The sequence below is a fragment of the Epinephelus lanceolatus genome, chromosome 22 (assembly GCF_041903045.1).
Source record: "Epinephelus lanceolatus isolate andai-2023 chromosome 22, ASM4190304v1, whole genome shotgun sequence".
NCBI lineage: Eukaryota > Metazoa > Chordata > Actinopteri > Perciformes > Serranidae > Epinephelus > Epinephelus lanceolatus.
In genome coordinates, this window is record NC_135755.1 from 3,208,986 (window position 1) to 3,217,665 (window position 8,680).

General features: G+C 40.1%; 1 pseudogene across 1 annotated transcript; it reads right to left on the reverse strand.

Annotated features, from left to right (window-relative positions):
• Positions 1 to 776: 776 nt before the first annotated feature.
• LOC117245934 (C-type lectin domain family 10 member A-like) lies at positions 777 to 6,472 on the reverse strand (annotated as a pseudogene). The gene is made up of 8 exons (XR_013488545.1): positions 6,314 to 6,472; positions 6,063 to 6,170; positions 4,872 to 4,961; positions 4,687 to 4,752; positions 4,401 to 4,493; positions 3,042 to 3,196; positions 2,737 to 2,843; positions 777 to 1,021 (listed from the first exon to the last, which is right to left on the reverse strand). The product of XR_013488545.1 is annotated as a C-type lectin domain family 10 member A-like (transcript).
• Positions 6,473 to 8,680: the final 2,208 nt, after the last annotated feature.

Sequence of the window (8,680 nt, forward strand, 5' to 3'; positions counted from 1 at the left end):
ACTTTTCTTAACCTAACCTAGGTAAGTTTTCATTAAATGCATAACTTTACATAAAGTACGTAATGTGACAATGCCCAACCCTGATTGTTTCCCTAAATGTAACATTTTTAAGTTAATGTTAAGTACGTAACTTTACGTTATAGGCCTCTTGTTACGTGTACGTAACAAGACACCCAACCATGTTCCTTTTCCTAAACCTAGCCTAAGTAATTTTACTTCCCTGAACCTAACGTAACTTTATGTTCAATATTTAACTTAACGCTAAGTACGAAATTTCATGTTAAGTATGTAACTTTGCGTTAAGTATGTAACGTGCTGATGCCTCATTATACGTAATGTTAAGTACGTAATTTTATGTGAAACATGCTGATGGATAACCATGTTTCTTTTTTTAAACCCAACCTATGTAATTTTACTTTGCAGAACCAAACCTACATAACTTTACGTTAAATGTGTTACTGTACATTAATTACGTAACTTTATGTCAAGTACGTAACATGACGACACCCAGTCATGTTTCTTCTCTAAACCTAACCTATGTAACCTTACATTAAACATCTAACATAATATTAAATGAGCAACTATACGTTACGTTGTGACCACTTCTAACCACGATTCTTTTTCTAAACTTAACCTGAGCAGTATGGGTGCTTATTCACGGGGCACTCATTTGTTAGATATCATACAAATCGGCATATGAGGATACATTGCATGATGTCATCAGTCTGTCTGAGCAGCATTGTCATGGACACAACAGAAACAGATCAGTCTGATGTGTTGGGATCAAATTATTTAATGGTTATTTTACAGATTACAGTGGATGTGAGCAGTGGGTGGGTGCAGCCCGGACAGACGCGATGTTCTTTAGCTATGCTGGTTGTGTCTCTGGCAGATATAGCGTAACTTGGTGGAGCAGTGCAAATCATTAAGGCGTCCGTCGTTGTGAAGGTGAGCGCAGTCTTCATCTCCATGGCCATAACCGTGACCGGTCCAGGAGTCAGGCTGACCGGGTTTCCACCGCCTGGAAACCACAGAAACACAGGATGTATACAGTGGCCTCAGAGAGTATTCACACCCCGTCACTGTCTGCACACATTATTGTGCTGATGTCATTTAAATAGACAAGATGCCATTTTTAACAATCAAAACATTTGCTTTCCTTAAATTTGGCACAAGTGTCCACTTGGACTTAGTGTTGAACTAATTAGATTTTGGTGGTCACAGATCAAGGTCACTGTGACCTTCATCACAATTTCATGAACACAGTATCTTAAGAAGGCCTTAAGGAAATTTCCTCAAATTTGGCACAAACATTCACTTGGACTCAAGAATGAGCTGATTAGATTTTAATGGCCAAAGTCACTGAGACCTTGTGTCTGTCACTATAACCTGAAAAAACAACATGTTTTTGGCTATAACTCAAGAGTTCATATGTTAATTATGACAAAACTTGACACAAATGTCTAACAGGATAAAATAATTAAGTGATGATATTTTATATCCAAAAGGTCAAAGGTCAGCTTGACTGTGACATCATCATGTTTTAACGTCATATCTCAGGAACAGAAGGGGAGACATTTGGTCAGAGACTGAATTGGTGATCTTGAAACTGTGCTGATTGTATAGATCTTCCGTGTGTGAAGCATCCACTTATTGGAATTTGACCATATTCCAAAAATTTGCCAACTGTCATGGCTTCATATGACTCTGGACAGACATAGATGTAAACTGTAACTGCATCTTCACCGGTTCACGAAGGCACAGAACCGTGTTGCAGTAATTCTAGTCATTTAATGAGTCTTTAACTTTCTTAGAAATACCTTTTAGATATTTCTAGAATGAAGCTAGTATACCTGCTAATGCTCAGGACAGTTTCTGTAATTTGGTATTTATTTGGGAAATGGAGCAAGTCTTCAGTTGGTAAGTGCTCACTCCTAATGTTTGAGTTTTTAGGAAATTATCTAATAGCATAGACTACATGAAATAATAACCATAGTCACCATGACATCACCCATTGGTTTGTGGACTCCCATTTCGATCCTGCAATTTGGCATTTTGGCCGTTGCCATCTTGGATCTTTGGAGCCAGAAGTGACCATATTTGGATGAGAGAGTGGAGCTGACCCCAATGCTAGCTGCTAGCATGGTTAGCACAGTGCATTTACAGTTATGGTTAACTGTAATAATGCTAATTTTCACCTGCAGAAAAAAAAAACTGGCTTAAAACCATTAAAACAAAATGTTGTTTTTTTTTGGAAAAACTAATCAGACTCCTTAGAGGGTCTTTTAGTACAGCCAAATGTTTGGTGACTAAAATGTTACACTTAACCTTAACGAACTTAAAACATAGCAAAGAAACAGCGACAGCTTCAGCTGCGTCTATACTCTGTGAGCCTAAGCTCATGTCATTGTTATATTACCTGTCCAATATCGTTGCCTTGATAAAATGTTAACAGGTGCGTTCTATAAAAAATCAGCCCTGTACAGTTGTCATGGATGTTGAAATTAGCTACAGAGACTGGCAAGAGTTATTTCCTCTCAGAACTTATTTGCTGGTGTGCCGTCAGCTGTCGTCTCGTGGTTTGTTCAAGTGCAACTTTTTGACTGAGACACAGCGACGTGAGACAACACAACAGTTGGCTTTTGTCACCACTACTTCTTTAATGTTGGTTTGGTGTTTCTGGACCTTAAAGGTTGAAGAGTAATTCAAAAAAAAATCTCAAGAGTAACAGCCCACCTCCGGTTCATGATGTATGGTGTCTGGTTGACCCACTCCCACTCCCCTCTCTCATCAGTCAGACCCACCCAATGGAAGGTGCCCATGGTATGTTGTTTTATGAATTCCTGAACCAGAGAGACAGACAGGCAGAGAGACAAACAGACATACAGCTGATTTAACTTTATAGCGGAACTCCAACTGGCTTCAAATCAGGAATCCTAAATGTGGATAAAGGTGTCCCACAAGGAGCCACTCTGGGTCCCCTGCTGTTTACTCCATACATAGATTATATTTCTTTTAAACCGACAGACAGGCTGTCTCACCCATTCCTCATCGGTGTTGAGTATGACCAGGTGAGATTCGTGTCCATTACACCAGTCTCTGGCATCGTGCCAGTTCAAAGGTGTCTTGCTGAATAAATAACAGCTGGAACCAAAAGTTTCCCAACCCAGAGGACAACAGCCACCCGCTACTGAACCTAAGAGACAGATGGAGAGAGACAGACAGGTCAGCAGACATACTGGAAAGAGACATGAAGAGAGAGATGATGTCTAAGACAGTTATACCTGTGTCCTCTTGTACATCAGCCATTCAAAGACCAATCACATTTAGAAGTCTGAGTGAGGACATGTTTGGGAATGACAACCTTTTTTGAAAAGTGAGGATATTTTTGGGGAGTGTATTGATTTTGGAAAGTGAGGACATTTTGCAACATAAGAACCATTTTTAGAAAGTGAGAATGTGTTTTGGAAAGGGGGGATATTTTAAAAGAGTGAAGACATTTTAGAAAAGTGTAAACTTGTAAAAAGTGAGGACACTTTTAAAAGTGGGGGTATTTTTATGGAAAGTGGGGACATTGTAAAAAAAAAATTGAGGACACTTGGAAAGTGGTGGCATTTTAAAAAGGTGGGGCATTTTTGGAGAGTGAGGACAACTTTTGAAAGGGGATATCCAAAGTGAGGACACGTCTTTTAAAATGAGAATTTTTGAAAAGTGGAGGTAAAGTAAGCACATTTTGGAAGGTAAGGACATTTTTTTTAAAAAATGGGGAAATCTTTAAGAAACAATGATATTTTTGGAAAGTGAGGACATGTTTTAAAAGTAAGGACATTTTTTGGAAAATGAGGCATCCTTAAGGAGTGAGGACACTTTTGGAAAGGGGAGATTTTTTTAGAATCTGGAGACCTTTAGGAAAGTAAGGATTTTTTGGATATTAGGGACATTTTTATCGGGGGGGTATTTTTAGAACCTGGAGACCTTTAGAAAAGTAAAGAAACTTAGAATCTGGAGATTAAGGACAGTAAGGACATTTTTTGAAAGTGAGGACATTTTAAAAAATACATTTTTTTTGGGGGGGGGGGGGGGGGGGGGGGGAGTGTGGATATTATTGGAAAGGGGAAATTCTAAGGGAGGACATCTCTTTTAAAATGGGGATAGTTTTTGAAAAGTGAAGGTATTGTGGAAAGTGAGCACATTTTGGAAAATAGGGACATTTAAAAAAATAGGACAGTGGAAAGTTAGGATAATCTTTGGAAAGGGGAGATTTTTGGAAAATAAGAATATTTTTTAAAAGTGAGGACATTTTTAAAAAGCAGATTTTTGATAGAATCAGGATTGAATGAAGCGTCAGAGTTAAGACAGCTTTGTGATCTGTGTGTGTGTGTGTGTGTGTGTGTGTGTACTGTTGTTGATGATGCGTTCGATGGCACATTTGAGCTCGGTGACCGTCTTGGTGAGAGAGTCCACAGCTGACAGCTGCTTCAGTGCCTCTGCCACTGAACAAACACACACACACACACACACACAGACACACAGCACACAACATTACAGTTTTAGATCTGAATAATCTATATTATACAGTATGTTACTGTAAACACTGCAATACTGTAAATCACAGTCTGTACTGTAAAGAATAATTATTAATATTAATAGGAGTCCAGTGAGTGGATGTTCAGCAGTCAGACACACCTGAGGTCAGCTGGTCCCTGTTGCTCTCCACAGCAAACTTCAGGCGGTGGACGTCTTTCGCTGCATCTGGGTCAGAGGAACAGGAGATTCTGATGGATCAGGTTGAAGTTTTAAATCTGGGAGTCTGTTATCTCTTGTATCACATGGGCTGACTGAAGGAACAGACAGTCAGGCAGGTGTGTTACCTTTTGAGAGCTGGTGCGTGGCGCTCATTGCCTCAGTCAAGTTGGAAACACTTTTGTCCGCAGACCACAATCGGCTCAATATATTCGTGTCTATGCAAAACACACACATAAATATAAACATATGTTAATGCAAAATGTCACATAAAGTCATTCTCTGTGTGTGTTTGCATGTTAGGGTTTAAATGTTTACACAGATTTTAAAATTCTCGTTTCCTCGTCATTAATGAAGTTTGAATTGTAAAATACTGAAATGCAGGTAATTAATCACAAAATATTCTTCAGCAGCCCTGCCACCAAAAGGAAATGTTCACAAGGTCCATTTCCAGTATTTTCAAAGTGATGTATCTGAGCTGACTTCGTCATCAGGAGGTGGAGGGGATGGTGGATGGCGTGACATCTAGGAGAGACACCTGCCAAGCTGCAGACTGTTCAACACCAACAAACAACAAAACCGGGTGTTTTTGGACTGAGACATTTATGCATTTCCAGCAGCTTTTTAGCTACCAAATGTGGATGTTTTTTAGAGGCCCGTGTGTTCAAACCACTAACAGTGGTTGTTTTTTTTTTTTACCAAGGCATTACTGTGTTTCCTGCCAGGGTAGTGCCACCAAAATGAGTATCATCGAACATTATCTTTACCTAACCATAAGCAAGTGGTTTTTTGGGCCTAAATCTAACCACATGTTAACCTGAAACTTAAAGACTTGTAAAGTTTCAACATCTCAGCTACATAATAACATACAAATGTATCATGTCTGTGGTTTGCAAGAACGTATAATACCATAAGCTGAGGAAGTAAGTAGTTGAGGAAGTAACCACTGCATCTAAAACATCGATCCAGTGACGATCGTTGTAATAACAGCAGTTAGATGGTGGGCATTGGTGACATGTTCTGCAGTATAAGAACACACAAGCACATACATGCTAACAAGTCATTAAAGAGATGTCATTAAAATGTCGACCTGATGATGGCGTTGGATATAAAGTCAGAAGGTGATTACAATTCATCCTGAGGAGAAGATAAACAATGAACCACAAGCAGAGGACAGACGGACGTTTCTCTTCCGACAGTCGTACTGCCTTAACAAAAAAAAAAGTTCACAGATACCTTATTTGGCACAGATTCCTGGAAAATACCAGAAACCCTGTGTGTGTGTGTGTGTGTGTGTGTGTGTGTGTGTGTGCTCTCACTGGTGGCTCCCACTGCTATGATCAGAACCAGGATGACTGTAGCTGTCAGAGCAGGAAACAACCAGCGTCTGTATTTGGAGACACCTGAGTAATAGACTGGAACAGGCTCTGGTGGGCAGAAAGACACATAGACAGACAGACACATAGACGGACACAGACAGACAGGTGAGTTTTTCATTTTACAGTTCAGTATAATCAGTTTTGTCTGACCTCAGCAACATGCACAGACAGACGGACAGACAGACAGGTACCTTTGTTCCAGAAGGAGCTGCTGTCGTCTGGAGCCTCGTCATGGTATTCGGTCGTCATGGCGATGTCTCCCTCTCTGTCTCTCTGCTCCTTCAAACCGTGTGTATCCCCTTCAGGACGTAGAGTGACAAACAGTGTGACTGTCCAAACACCAAGCTGAGGGTCATTGTCCACCAAAATGCACTTTGAACTAAAAAAACACCAGATGTGTGTGTGTGTCGGGAAGTTCTGCTGATGTCACTCCACACTGAAATACACCAACAACCATGAAAGACTCTTTACTGTGTTTTTATTTCCACTAAAAAACTTCAGCTAAAGTGACCAAGAAAGCCTAGATATCTTAAAACTTTTGATTCTTTGGTGTAGTATATTTGTGGAGGGGTAACAGCTGAAGTTGAAGCACTAAAAGAAGTTGAAGTGGTGATTAAAAATAAAGCAAAGACATGTTTAACTGACGGAGCTGCTGACAAAGTCAAAGCTTCAATTTTTATCCTTCACAGTTAGCAAACGAAAATTCAAAACATCATTTTTGGTCAACTTGTAGTCATGATGTTTCCTCTGTTTTTACTCTTTAATCTAACCCAGTAAGGCTGATTCATGGATCATAAATCAGAATCAAGGTGACAGGTTGCATAAAATAATGTGTGTGTCATGTCTCCAGCAGTGTGTGACAGGTTTAAGGGCTGATTTACAAGCACACACTTACTGATCATCATCTGAAAAGCTCAACATCTCTCTATTTATGCTCTCAACAAATAACTAATGTGAGCCAACTAGGATTTGTCCCCAGGTTCATTGTAAACTCTGACTTATCCATGTGACTGTTAAGAAGCAGAAACATAACTTGTTTCTTCATGTGCAACATGTTAGTCTGGAGGTTTAAACTGGTGTCCTCTCACAGAGTTGGTGATTCAAACTAAACTTTCATCTCTGTCAGAGAAAACTGATCTGAGTTCAGACTGTTTACTTACAGCACAGCTACACTCACAGATAACTGAGTCTCCTACCTGCCTGTCAAACACCATCAACCCACAAACCTTCTCCAGTCCGGACTGAGTGGAGTCCTGCGGGGTGAAGCTGTGAAGTCTGCGAGCGGAGCTAGCTGCTAACAGCCACCGCTGCAACTAACAAACTCCACAAATCCATTCAGCAGCTCCACCATCCACAGTTAGACACACACGGCTGATTATTTACTGCTGAATTACAGCTCACAACTTGCACCAACCCAAACATCCTGGTGCAGACTATTTACTGGATTTTACAGCCTGTCAGTCATGCTGCATCTGAAGATAGTTACAAGCATGGCTGTCCTCAGCTTTCAATGTCTGATAGTCCATCACAAACATTTTCGTCTCGTCTCTTGTCTCGATCAAAGAAAATGAAACATAGATTTCATCTTAGTTTTTATTATCAAGATCTATTTTTAGCTTGTCATCATCTCATTTTGGCTATAGTCACCCTATCGTAACTAGCCACCACGCTAACATTAACATTAGCTGCCTCGGTTAATGTTAACGTGGTGGCTAGTTACGATAGGGTGACTAGCCACCACGCTAACATTAACATTAGCTGCCTCGGTTAATGCCAAGTACAAAGCCTTGTTCAAAATAAACATTAATATACTGTATTTTTAGTGATGTTGGCACATACAGACCGAGTCAATGTGAGGTTGCGTGAACAGCATCAATCACTTCCTAGCAATTGATCTGAAATGTGTAGATATGTGAAATCATCAAACTTGTTTATTTCTGTTGACATTTTCAGCTGTAACTGTATCATTTAAATATACTGTATATAGTTAAACACAATCTCCGAACCCATCGGCTGTATTCGGCGTCTGACTTCCGGCAGACGGCGAATACAGCCTCTGGGGGCAGACCCCCGATTTTTTGGCATTCTGGTTTGATTTGGGCGGAGGAGGCGAATTTCCGTTTCCGACTTCCGTTTATATATAAGTAAATATGCTGAAACATCACGATGGATTCAGAGTTTGCAGTAATGCCAATTATGTTCCGCCTCGTTAGTTCACCGCATGGACTGTTTAACCTGACAACAACTGCAGCCGGCTCAAACGTGATTGGTCAATATCACGCGGACTACAAACAGCCTAGCAACGGAAACCAGGGCTCTCCCGCTCTTCTTCCAGAGGCAAGATCTCCGGGGTTTGCCTACAGACTCTACATTCACTGAATGTAGACTAAGTTAAACTTGATGGTCCAAACTATCTGACGTTTCTGCTGTGATTATTGTATGTACGTATATATGTACGATTTTGCTTTGATAAACCAAATCTACCGTCACAGATGCCATTTTTTTCAAGTGTATTGTGAATAATATTTCTATTTTACCTTACAAACTGACTGAAGATA